This window comes from Etheostoma cragini, chromosome 10, assembly GCF_013103735.1.
Source record: "Etheostoma cragini isolate CJK2018 chromosome 10, CSU_Ecrag_1.0, whole genome shotgun sequence".
NCBI lineage: Eukaryota > Metazoa > Chordata > Actinopteri > Perciformes > Percidae > Etheostoma > Etheostoma cragini.
The window spans coordinates 4927498-4940275 of NC_048416.1; positions in this window are offsets into that span (position 1 = coordinate 4927498).

Here is a 12778-nt window from a genome sequence, read left to right on the forward strand (position 1 = left end):
TGACTGCCTGCCTGCTCCCTTGAGTCGGAACAGACCAGATAGTTGTCGATGTACAAAAATACGCTGATACCAATGTAAACTTAATGGAGACAGCACTGCCTCCACACACTTGGTGAAAACCCTCGTGCTAACAAATGGGATGGTTTGTTGTTTGTAGGTTCTGCCCCGATACGCAAACCTGAGAAATGTTCTGTGTGCAGGATACATGGCGATGTGGAAATATGCATTTGAAAAATCTATCATTACAAACCAATCCTCCGGCGGATTAAACGACAGAGCACTTTGATCTAAAGTGATCTAAAATCTGGCAAAGTGACTACCTTTCTTGTGAGCGAAGTAAAACCCTTGATGAGTTTCCTCTCTTGGCACAGCTCTGATCGATCGCTTGTCTAATAGGATGTTGTTTTGTCCTAAAGGACTTGTTCTGCATCCAATTTCAATGTCAATGAAACTAACACACCATTGAATCTGGGTGGTTTCATAGCAAACTATAGACCTGACAACTAGTGGACAAAACCCACTGAACTGTGCATGCGTACAACCGGTCCGTTTTATTTTGTGTTTTATTTTTGATTTGAGGGGGGCATTTTGCTCTTGGCTCTGCGCCTGGATGCAAGAATGCAGGTCCCTGAACCACAAACCTCCGGGTTCTGCTTTACTTCTCCAACCTTCCTCCTCTTTGTAGGAGGGGTGGCGAAAGAAGCTGGAGAGGTAGGCTGGACGGTTCTTCTTCCCCTCTCTTGTGTGGGAGGGGCAACAGCAGCAAAAGAGTGTTTCCCCGATGGCTTTGGATTGTCTGACCGAGACTGCTGGAAAGTCTAAAGACCAGCAGATGTCAAAGGCTTTGCCCTCCGGTTTTCTGAGGGTGCTGGCCTCTCTCATTTTATCTAGAGCTTGACCAAACAGACCTTTGGTGGGGTTGTAAGTGGCGTACATGACCTCTACTTTCTCTCAATTAGGCCTGAAAGGTTTAGCCACAACGCCTTCTCCCCTGTGACTGCGATAGGTGACGATGGCCTTCCCGAACTCACATTTGCCCTGTTTCTCAATGTCAAGGATCCTTCCTTGGTAGGACTAGTCCTTTCAAGGAAGGATCCTTCAGGAGTAGGTCAGAGTCCTCCTTAGCATTTGGAGAACATGTACAGTGGAACAGCCTATTAAGTGCACGTCATTGCGGGCTCCCGTCATTGAATTTTTTTGCCGCATTTAAAAACACTGGATGAAGTTGTTGTGGAAATATTAACTGCGCTGTTTAATTATGCTGTTTGGATGGACAAGATGAATTAGCAGCCATTTGTTATGTCAAGGAAGGATCCTCCAAAGCCAGGAGGAGGACGCTACATCATCAACGTCCGTCGAAGGACCGTTCTAATTTCGAGGATCCTCGGAATTCCTCGAAGGACTGAGTCCTTCATTCAGAAAATTTCCCATAGACAGAGAAGGATGCATATGTGTATCCTTCGCAATCCCAAATCACCCACAATCCTATGCGAGGGGCTATGCGGCTCATTAACAAAAATTAAATGGCGGACCAACGCGGAGCAACGGAAAAATATGCTTTCAAGTGCAAGTATCCTTATGTTTAGTGTTTAGCGTTACCGTACATATGTTAAACGGTAATACAGATAGGTAAAGTTTAACGATGAAATACCAATACAAATTACCATTGATAATGCAAGATACCTCACGAGCTAACGGTAGGCTAACTCAACTGTACCTATCATTTAGCTACAGTTCATTTAGCTAACGCCTTGGTTAGCGTCATCGGCATTTCATAAATATGTAAAATAACTACATATACTGTGTAACGTTAACATTACGTTAACGTTAACAGCCAGGGGTTCTTGTAGACATGGGTAGCCACTGTCAGCTAGGAGAAAATACCCAGGTGGAGGGTAAGTCCCCCTACTGTACATGGGGCTGTTCTTCAGTATGCGTGCATCATGCACACTTCCTGGGTAACCCCAAAAGATGTCCATAAAGCGACACTGATGGTCACAGACTGCCTATGGCACGACAGAGGGAAAGAGCTTCCTGTTGTTGTAGTCGTGACCATCAGGGCCGCCAGGACATTTTATTCTGCTGTGGCAGCCATCTATTGCCCCTGCTAACCTTGCTAAATGCATGGTGATGAGCCAGGCGAGCAAAGCCATCCCCGACCACTTGGAAATCCTCCTGTGTGTGGGGAAAGTTTACAAACTGGGGCAGCACAGCCACCAACTCATCCACCATCCTGTGGACCACTCGGTGCACAGTGGATAAAGGCATGCTGAAGAACCTGGAGACCACTCTGTAGGCTGAACAGGTTGCCAGCCAGAACAGGAACACAAGTGTCTCCAGGGTTGGCCCCCATCCGTGCTGCCTGTCCGTCCTCAGGGCTACCATCACCTGCTGCATGGCCTCTCTGCCCAGCCTTAAGTCAGGGCGGGTGTCCTCACCTCCATAGTACCGCTGCAGTACTGGCACTGTGGCATTGATGGCACAGTAATGGCGCGCCTGTGTAACATGTATAGAGGAAGTTTTATGTATGATTAATTTTAACATATAGGCTCTAAACTCATTTGCAGATGGGGGAACCTGTGGAAACCTGTTCCCGTTTACTGGTTTATTAACAGCATTGTAACAGCAATTGTTACTTTATATTGCGTTTTTTTGTTGATCGCATATTTAACCACAGCATTTTTTTAAGTTTGGACGTTACCAGCCAATTACCTTTATGTTACCATACAACCACAATCAGCAAAGCTAATAGGCCAATAGTAAAGCTAAGTACAGTTGTGAGTTATAGCCTTACAATGCCATATGTGGATAAGACTTCTCAATAATGGAGACAATAAAAAACGTCAAGTCCCACAACTTTAACATGTATGGACATAACATAAATGCGGTTGTAAAAAAAGTAATTAGTGCTGAATCATGACTTAACGTTGGCGTATTAGCTAGTGCTACGTTACTTATTAACCCTGTGCTCCAGTTTTAACATTAGGCTACTTACCATCCCACGTCTTTGACGGCAGAAGTGGTGACACACCAACATCCTCCTCCTCCGGACAGCCTGAAGCCGATGCTCCCTCAGCAAATCCTGCTCCATCTCAGCAAAGATGCTGTACAGCAAAAAAATTACCAGCACAACCATCGTTGACCACTGTTGAATGGACCATCTTCACAGCAGAGATTTTAAAGTGGCATAGTAAAAGCACAGCTGAAAGTGATAACCGTAACGAATTCCAGGGCATCTCCTAAGTGAAATGCAGCTATCATTAATGTTTTTAAAACACCTGCTTTTCATACTATGACATGTCATCTGTGAATACACACGCCCAAAAACTTAATGACACAGACAAACCAGTTAATTTAAAGCATTTATTGTTACAATGCGAATCTTTAATATAGCAAATAATGTCTTGAATGTCTTTGGCCTCTGTCTCCCTGCTGGTCTTTGGCTTTGCCATCCTTGGTGACTGTCTCCGTTAGTCCCTGTTGAAAGACAAAAATATGTTTACGTTATGAATGCTATAACATTAGGTTATTACATGGGAAATTTTGTCTTACATGTTAGCCTTCGTTGAACGTTGCTAGTGAAGTTAACACGGTGCAGTGTTACCCCCCCCCGTCTACAGATACAACCAGTGATAAACACACCAACTTTGTAAATCTCTGCTAACGTTACGCATGTACGGTAATAGCATATAAAAAGAGATGAACATGCCAGCCTACATTAAAATTTACAAAGACAGCAACCTAGCTAACATCTGAATGTTAACTGACAGGTTCAGTTAGCTAACGTTAGCTCGGGGTGTATCTACCTAATTATTATAGGAATTTTTACCAGCCTTAAAACGTTATGCTTTACATTGAAGTAACATGTTAACGTTGATAGCAAATGTACGGCACACACTGTAGATACTTACAATTAAATTTACATTTCACCGTCAGCGATGCCGGTCGAACTCCCGCTTATGTCCGCTATTTTAATTTTTTACGAGACGGCAAAGGCCCGCGCATAGGATTGTGGGTGATTTGGGACCGCGAATGATATACATATGCATCATTCTCTGTCTATGGGAAATTTTTTGAATGAAGGATTCAGTCCTTAATTCGGAGGATTCTTGACATTGGAACGGTTACCGCTTTCTCAACTCATTTTCTCACCCCCTCCCATCATCACTCAGTACCAACAACAACATTTATTTATATAATGCTGACTTGAATTTAATGAGATGTATGTGGCTGGTTGAAGATATCAAAGGGCAAAGGGCCACAGGCCGGATTCGAACCCGGGCCGGCTGCGTCGAGGAGTAAACCTCTATACATGGGCACCCGCTCTACCAACTGAGCTATCTGGGTGCCCTGAAAGTGCCATTCTAAGGTCATGCTAAGCATTTAGTCTGTTTCTGTATTTTTTTTTCAGATACGCTAGAGTTGAAAAGACAGATTCACACAAGTATGTATGACCAGTGCCTCTAACTCTGTCTGACTTAGGCCAAGCTCTAGTGATGGCACAGCTTGGAAAGGATACCTGAAGGTACCCACTGAAGGTTTGCAGATCCCTGAGAGTCAGGGAAGTACTGCTTAAAGTTCTCCTGTAGAACAGACATGTGCTCAACAATGTTCTGTTTCACAGAGTCACTCAGGGGAACACCTGTGTTATCTAGGTAGGCAGACAGGACAGGAAACATTGCCAGTTCTCCTCTATCCAGCTGGAACTGCCACAGTCCCAGGCGTGCAATGAATCCTTGAATTGCATCTTTCAGCTCCAATATGCTGTTGTCCTTTCTTTGAAGGCTTGTGTTCAGTGTGTTGACCTTGGTGAAAATGTCCACAAGGTAGGCAAATTTTGCCAGCCACTGCTTGTCCTGAAAATGCTTGGCAAGATTTGGGTCTTCATCCTTGAGATAGGCCATGACTTCTTCTCTCAGTTCCCACACTCTCTGCAAAACTCTTCCCGTGGAAAGCCACTTCACCTCACAGTGAAAGAGCAGGTGCTCTTGCTCTACCCCCATTTCCCTGCATAACTCTGTGAAGAGCCTTGATTGTAGTGGTCGCTTTTTTATTAGATTCACGACTCTCACAACCATATCAAAAACTTCTCCAAGGTCCCGCTGAAATGCTTTGCTGGCCAAAGCTTCTCTGTGGATGATACAATGGTTCACCTTCACAGTTAGTATCACACTACGAACATCGGCCACAAAACCAGACCTGCACCCAGTCATGCTTTTGGCACCATCAGTACAAATTCCAATACAGTTCATCCATTCCAATTTGAGGTCTTTCAAATTTTTGTCCACCACTCTGAAAATATCTTCTCCTCTTGTTGTTGTGTGTAGGTGGTCACAGAACAGGAACTCCTCCTTGATATCTTTACCACTGATGTATCTGACAAAGACCATTAACTGGGGAATCCCAGCCACATCAACAGACTCATCTAGCTGCAGTGAAAACATTTTATGTTCCAATATTTCCTCTGTAACTAACTTTTGAATGTCCTCTGCCATGTCTTTGATTCTGGCTGCAACGGTGTTATTTGACAGTGGGATCGACTTGACTTTGTTTGCTGCTTCCTCACCCAAGACAGAGACACACGTCTTTCAAACATGGTTTTATCAGCTGCTCTCCAATAGAATGGGGCTTCTTTGCCTTGGCAATGTGGAGGCTGACTTGGTAAGATGCCTTCAGCGCTGCTCGGTTCCCTTTGAATGCCTGATAGAGAGCAGGGAGAATCATTAAAAATTACCACTCTCATTTGTTACATTAGTCTCACACGCTGCATTTCGCCGGGATTTACACGGTCAAGTAATACAAACACAACACCTACGTTACTGACTCTTCCATCGTCAAAAACAGGACGTTCTAAAACGCTTAACGTGAAAAAGCTTAACGTGGTTTAATGTACGTAAACAACGATCAATTATCACCATATTTTTCTCATGATTGGTCGACACGCTTAATCTCAGCTACCGTCCATAATAATATGACTTTGGGTCAGATTTTTTAAAAGTTTTCACTGGTTATGAGGAGCAATATGTGAGAGAAATATGGTGATAATTGATCGTTGTTTAGGTACATTAAACCACGTTAAGCTTTTTCACGTTAAGCGTTTTAGAACGTCCCTCAAAAAAAATGTCAAATACGCACTTTGCTGCCTAATCCACATTAGTAACAAGCCCGCCAGACGGAAAATTGCGGCTAACAACGACATGTTAGCTAGCTAGCAACGCCGTCACAAATTAACTGACACACAAAAATATTTAAAATACTAATGTACACCAACAGAAAAAATGTATTGACTTACTTTTCTGCTGTCAAAACACTGTTTCTTGAAGGATTCTTCTTTGTAAAGGAAAAATTCTTGAGGCCTCTCTTCTCCATTCTGAATAGTTTTGGTAAAGCCAACATTAATAAAGTTGTTGTTATATATTTTTGTCCAGACATCATATCAGCACTGACAGACCACAGACTTCGGACAAAAAAGATATGAATTTGGACAGCAGAGGGCAGTATAGCATAGTCAAAGATCAGGTTAGGGAGAAGAGCGAGAGGAGAGAGAGAGAGAGAGAGAGCCCTACAGAATCTGAGCTGAACATAAGATTGATATAAATTTTACTCTGCCAATTGGCGAACCAATAAAAACGGGTCTGCAACCCTAAGTTCAGGAAACACTGCTCTAGGGGTCAGCGGAACCTGCCAGTACCCCTTCAGCAAGTCTAGCTTTGTGATGTAGGTAGCTGCACCTATCTATCTACGCAGTCCTCCATGCGCGGCAGAGGAAATGAGTCTACAACCGTGACTGCATTAACTTTACGGAAGTCTGTGCAAAAACGAGGAGAACTGTCTGACTTAGGGGTTAACAGACAGGGAGAACTCCAAGAGCTACGACTAGGCTTAGCTAAGCCATTATCAAGTAGGCACTGCACCTCCTTCTTCATCTGCTCCCTTTTTGGCAAAGGGCACCAATAAGTGTGCTGCTTGATGGGGGGAGTATTGCCGACATCAATATTAGGCTCCAGTACAGTGGTGCATGAAGGCACATCTCCAAAAAGGGTGGGACAAGACTGAATCAGACTTTGAACATCTCCTTTTTGGGCATCTGAAAGATAGGAAAGGTGAGTATCCACTTTGTCTAGGATTGCTGAGTTGGGCAACCTACCACCTTGTTTTAGGTTGTTGTGCAGCTTCAGTCCATCATCAGTGTGCACCACTGGAATTGACAGCAGAGAGACTGAGTTATTGGTAGCCAAAGGCTCAAGCTGGATCTTCTTTAGTTCCGGGTGATCCTGGCCACTTCCCCTGGATTGAAACAGCTTAAGCATATTCACATGACACAGCAGTGATAGTCGTCTCCGGCCCGGAGTGTAAATGATGTAGTCATTGTCCTTAACATTCTCTTTTACCACATATGGGCCTGTGAACCTTGCAGTAAGAGCGGGGCTAGATATAGGCGTCAGCATTAACATCCTGTCACCAGGATGAAAGGTACGCTCAACCGCTCTCTTGTCATACCGTCCTTTCATACTCCCCTGGGACACAGAGAGAAACTCTTTGGCCATGGAACAAGCATGGTGTAGAAGTTCCCGGAGCTGAGTGACAAACTCATGCACATTGGTCTGCGGTGATGTACCGGGGGCTATACGTGTTTTTTAGCACTGTCAAAGGTCCACATACACTATGGCCAAACACCAGCTCAGCCAGGCTGAAGCCGAGTGACTCCGGCTTGGATTCACGGACAGCAAACAGCAGAAACGGCAGACCATCATCCCAACTTTTACCCTTTTCCAGGCAGTACTTGCTCATCATAGCCTTGAGTGTCTGATGCCACCGCTCTAGCTCCCCTTGTGGCTGGGGGTGGTATGGATTAGAGACAGCATGCTCAATACCCAGGGACAGTAACGTCAGTTCAAATACCTTTGACTGGAAGTTGGTACCTTGGTCTGTTTGGATAACTCTAGGGAGTCCAAACGTGAAGAACTTTAGCAAAGCTCTTGTCACAGCCGGCGCAGTTATTCTGCGGAGAGGGATAGCTTCAGGAAAACGGGTAGCCGAACACATTAAGGTGAGCAGAAACTGATTACCAGACTTTGATTTAGGTATTGGCCCCACACAGTCAACAATCTCCTCGATGGACCAGCTTGAATTGCAGCAGTAGAGGCCAAACGTCCTTGGGCCAATGCAAGGCAGCAACAACCCGCTCAAACGCACTGAAATATGACTCCACTTCAGTTTCCCGGAAATGAGGGACCAGGGCGACGTTCTTGCCGACGTCAAAAGCTGAGGGAGTTCCAACTAGTGCATGGACAGAGGGCGACACATCAGAAGGGTTAGTATCATGTTTTACAGCTTGCAATTCAAGTTGACGGATCCTGATAGCAGTTTCAGCTTCAATTTCTAGTTTACAACAACTTAACTTGTATTCTAGCTCCTCTTTACGTGTTTGCTCTTCAGCTTTGAGTTCTCTATAGTTTCTATACACAAACGTACAAAAATACATACGTGTGGATAGAAACTATATACATACATCTAATTTACGTAATAAAACATACTTGTTACATACTTTAACTTGCTAGTCTCTCTTTTGTGTTAGTTTTTTGTTGTTGATATATATATATGTATATATATATATATATATATATATATATATATATATATATATATATATATATATATATATATATATATATATATGGATGATAAACAAAAATGGGTATTAAACAGTAACCCAGCCAAAAATAGAAGCTTTAAAAAACCTTATACTACCTGATAACAAAATGGCAACTGAGCTACAGCATGAGAAACCAAAATACACAATGCTAAGCTCCCTGACTACCCACAAAACAGGAGAAAAAGGGGGTCAAAACAAAATGGCAAAGAACCCTTACCAGCTTCAGATAGTAAACAAGTCAAGCAGTTCACAAATCTTTGCACCAGCAGAGAGTACACCAACTACTCTCAGCATGAAAGGAAGTTGTGGCAAGAGGAAGGGGCTGTGTCTCAAATCGCGCACCTCTGTACTAAATACTAACTATTTGAGTACATAGTGCGTTTACATTGTCAAAGTGCGGTCAAATTAAGTATACTTAAATACCCGGATGATGCACTCAAGAGTAACAAAAAAATGAGTGTAGATCGATGAACACTTTCCACACTCAACGGTCGCCATCTTGGCTACGTAGCGGAAGGGGCGGAGCTAACAAGAGTTGAAAAACTTTTGATAATGGCGGCCAAAGACGCGAAAACGAGACCAACGGAGCAATACAAAGTTGAACGTGAGTCTTTTTGCTATACTGTATAACATATAATGTACCTGTATTTGTGTATTTGGTTAATTTTACAGTCGGTACTGATTTTCGTACCACGAATTATAACCTTTAGTAGTACCGTAATTTGACGTGCTAGCAAGCCAACCTTAGCTAGTTAACAGCGGCAGTTTAACCATATTGGCAAATAAGTTCTAAGCTAACGTTACATCTGTTGTAGTATATTGTTGTTTGTGTTAAACTATCGTCCCACTTTAGAAGATCTGCCGGTAACGTTAACAGTAGCGTTATGTTAAAACGTATCCGCTGTTATTGCCTCCACCTGATGTTTATACTGTTTATACTGCCTCCCCTGATGAATATCCTGTATAACCCATCTCTTCAGGGACAAACGAGGAATAAAGGTCCGTCATTTAGGGGCGACGATGGCCATCAGACCGTAGAAGGATCCCCTGGAGAGTCTGAAGTCCCCCCTCAGGTCCCTGTCCCCGTCAGACTATCTACGGCCTGGGGGGGAGGCTGCAGAACTACAAGCACATTTTTTAAATAAAATTATATTAAAACGTATTTAAATGTGTTATCTTTTGTATTACACGTTGTATGACTGTACAAGCATGTGATGTTGCATATACCAATAGAAGAATGGGATCTATTTAAATGTCAGGTCTGTTCCTTCTGCTTTCACTATTGTATCGTCATGTATGAAGACAATTTAGAACGTTTAGATGTTTTGTCTATTAGGTAAGTTGTAAGGGAAATGCTTCACAACAACAGTCTTATCTCCGGGCCACACGGATGTCCTCATGAAACCGTTGAGCATTAAAATGAACAGTAACGTTATTAATGAATGAAAATTAACGTTACTTATTTTTAGAGCAGAAACATAAGCATATACATAAAAGAGTGGACTGCAAATAATAGGTATAATTAATTAGTTGAAAAGAGTGCAGTATCAAGAAGGAATATTTACAATACAGTTTGTACAGTTTTCAGCTAATGGGGGGGGGGGGGGCGGCATGACGGCGGTGTCACTGTCGTCATTCTGGCGTGACACGGAGCAAATAAAAAACATTTATTTTTGTTAAAGTATCAAAAACAAAGCAGGAATTATTTTTCACGAAAAACAATAGCAGACTGGAATGCTCTCCCCCCTTGGTGAAATTCCCAATTATACAGAAGAAGAAGTGATGAAATGGGATCGTCATTTCCGGTAAGTGCACATGGCAGTGCGCGATTTGAGACAACACTCCTCTGTCGAAATGTACGCACTATGCGAGACAGTACGTAGTGCACCAAGTGTACTTCTGTAAGTGCACTAACGTAAGTGCGCGATTTGAGATACAGCCTTGGACCTGGGAGCGTTTAAGCAGCCTCTATGATAACTGGATTGAGAACACCTGTGGACGATCAGGCACTCAGGGGTGGCAAACCTGAAACACAGAAAAACAACACAAAATGGCTCTCTTCCAAACAGAGGCCAGAGCAGTGTTAGAGAACGTAACAGCCTGTTATGCAGCCAGCAGTGTCCATGCATTTAGAGAGCACACTGACTGTCCTATGTATGCATATCTATACATCCTCTGAAACATGGAGGCGGTGAGGTGCTCCATTTTGTTAGGCAGAGAAATGTTGTGGGGGGATGAGAGAGAAGGCTCCACCACTGGGGGTTCGGCCAGCCCCAGTGCTTCCATCCCCTGGATCTCAAGCTTAGAGTAACCCTTGGTTAGGAGCTTACTCTTATACAGGCTGGACCAGTACCGATTCATTTCTTTCATATAAGCAGGCACTGCAAGCAGAAGCTGATTTGCATGCGGCTGGGATGGTTGAAGCCTCTATCTGTCATACAGGTCTCTCTCTGCCCCTTTGGGGTTCTGGGCACAGGCCATTGTGTCCCCAATTTGGCAACTGCACGTTTACAGACTTCATACAAGTCACTGTCCACTGGGGGAGCAGCTTTGGATGCACTAGGAGGCCTTGACTGTTGATCATCCTACATTCCATCTATGCCAAAGACGTTAGAGATGGCATTGCCCTCTGCGTCCTCACAGCCCGGTTCCACTTCGAGGAAGTCCTCGAAAACTGGAGGCATTCCGGGGTTTTCTTGTCAATCATGTCCGCCCAGCTAGGTGTAGCTTGCGGCTGATGGTTACTGTTCGTGGCTTTTGGGGTGGTTCCCGACAGACATGGGTCATGACTGTTGGCCGCCACCACCCTCATGCACCTTTCCGGTGTCTTTTCTGGCATTTACACAGTGGGTGCACGACTGAGGGTCAGCCAGCGCTACCTAATTGTGTTTAGCGCCCATGATGGCACAACAATGAGGGTCCCTGCCTGAAATGGATGCCCCACATTCTGCAGGGCACAGGCAGGATACAGCCTCACTAGCCTTGGGTTCCGACCCTTTGGCCGGGCTTGCTGCGGAATTGCATGGTCACTGGAAAGGAATAAAACCAACATAAATAGACAACCATTAGCATGCGAGACACATTAGCTCACTCCAGGTACCCGGTCAAGCTAACAAACGAATGCCAAACAAACCCAGGGATGCTCGCCGTAACGCTTTAGCCAGAGGGTAAAAGAGTTTCACAGATAAGCAACCGACTAACAAATACTGACTAGCCGACAAAAGTTTGCCTTGAAGCGGACACTGCTTTCAAACTGTGTAACCACAAGGTAAAACGTCTTGCGAAGTACTTACTCAGCAAATGCAGACTGGGTTAGGAACTATGACAAAGTCCTCAACGGTCTGTCTGTGTACTGTGTAGCGGATAACCATCCAAGCTAGCCTAGAAGTGGTGTGGGAGCTCAGTATAGTTTCTTCATGGGAAAAAAGCGAGAAGGATTTGTAACGAGCTGGTCGACTTTGATTATATGAGGGGGCGTGGCCTTAGCACAGTGGACCTTTCTGTCACAGACAGATGTGATGTCATTGGAGCTTCCATAGTTGGGCATGCCGATGCAATTCCCATAGTGAAATACCGAACTTTGACTCTGAAAGACCAACTCAGCCTAGAGAATACAATACAACGGCTAGAAGTACAATTTAAAGCTTAAATTGCTGCACCTTCTAGAATCAAAAAAATTGGAGGCAGCTCGCTCAGGCCTAACCAGCTGCTTACTAAAAAGACTGAATAGGCCATCTTCTTTGCTAAGCATAGGCTTTATTAATCAGGAAACAAACCTGGAATTCTCCTAGCAAGATTGGCAAAGGGTAGCATGCAGGCAATAAGATACCATCATTACTGGATGACAATCAGGTTAAACACTACAAAACCATATGTATCAATAAAATAAAAGGAGTTTCTAGATAGAGTGCTCCTCCCATCCTTGTCGGAGAAACCAAGGGAAATATTAAATGTACAAGTGACTGAGGAGGAGGAGGTACGGGTTGCGATAGCATCCCTCAAGGGGGGAAAGGCACCAGGACCTGATGAGTTTTGCCCAGAATTCACCATAAAAATGAGTCATCTGATAGCTGGACCACTTACTGACATGTTTTAAGATTACTTTAAGATTGGTCACCTACC